The sequence below is a fragment of the Lepidothrix coronata genome, unplaced genomic scaffold (genome assembly GCF_001604755.1).
Source record: "Lepidothrix coronata isolate B3197 unplaced genomic scaffold, Lepidothrix_coronata-1.0 Scaffold22, whole genome shotgun sequence".
In the NCBI taxonomy this organism is placed as follows: domain Eukaryota; kingdom Metazoa; phylum Chordata; class Aves; order Passeriformes; family Pipridae; genus Lepidothrix; species Lepidothrix coronata.
This window is the reverse complement of record NW_016690202.1, coordinates 1,594,505-1,595,865: the sequence shown is the minus strand read 5'-3', so window position 1 is coordinate 1,595,865 and position 1,361 is coordinate 1,594,505.

Sequence of the window (1,361 nt, the reverse complement as noted above, 5' to 3'; positions counted from 1 at the left end):
AAGGTCTTGGTGTGGGCCTTCAGTCGCCTTAGACTGAACAGACTTCCATCAGTACAGATATCGAATGTAGATACCGTCCTGATCATCGAGGTCTGCTGTGGCCCTTTGGAGCATCATGCTAAAGAAGACGGTGAATAGGGTAGGAGCGAGAACGCAGCCTTGTTTCACACCATTCTTAATTAAAAAGGGCTCAGAAAGTGCATTGCCATATCTGACTTGGCCGTGCTGATCCTCATGGAGTGAGATGATCATTTTAAGGAACTTGGTGGGACAACCTAAACGTTCCAAAATCTGCCACAGACCTTTTCTGCTCACAGTATCAAAAGCCTTGGTGAGGTCGACAAAGGTTACATAGAGAGCTTTGTTCTGTTCCCTACACTTCTCTTGCAGTTGTCTGAGGACAAATACCGTGTCTGTGGTGCTTCTGTTGGCTCTGAAACCACACTGACTTTCAGGAAGGATTCCTTCTGCTACAGTGGGTATTAGTCTGTTCAAGAGTATTCTTGCCAGGATTTTGCCAGCAATGGAGAGCAGAGTAATACCACGATAGTTTGAGCAATCTGATTTATACATAATCATGAGATATACTCCCTGAAGCTTATGACATTCCTGCATTAAGCTCTGTAGCATTATTAAGTGATACTGAACTTATAACCAGCACATATTATTCCTAAAACAACATCCAGAGAAAAGAATTTGGCACTGTATGTTGAAGAAAGCACCTGTCTGACAGCAAAAGACATCAGGAAGACAGAAACAACATTCTGGGGACAAAAAGTAGGGAATTCACACATGTAACAGAGGTCCCTTTCCCTATGCCTAAACTCTGTCCTCCTTCCCACTTACAAAACTCCACACACAGACTCTACTACAGATTCACTTTGGCAGATGTTCTGCAAGGACATTTTGCACCAGGAATATAGTCTAGCCAACACAGCTACAATAACAAAGAAACAAAATTCCCTAGGGAAACCTGCCTTTCTGTTTTAGTAACTGCCAATGTAACCATATCTTACAATGCTCTAATTTTAGAATGTTTATTTTTAGACTTCAATATTTTAATACCTCATCCCTCTCCCTAAAAATAAGGAACTTTTTATTTTGTCTGGGTATTATTCTACTATGTCTGATGGTATAATAATTAAGACATGTCTTAATTATTTAAGCAGTTAAAAGCTACTGTTTTCCAAAACAGTCCTCTAGGTAAGAACAGCATACACTGTAATTTCAGCATTGGTATGATAATCAGATAGTTTATGTTGAGAACATTGCTTTATCTTCTCATTTGCAAAGTTTTTAAAATTTATAGAAAGATCTATTATTCCTTAGTGAATGCGAACAAATATCTACATGCAATCTTT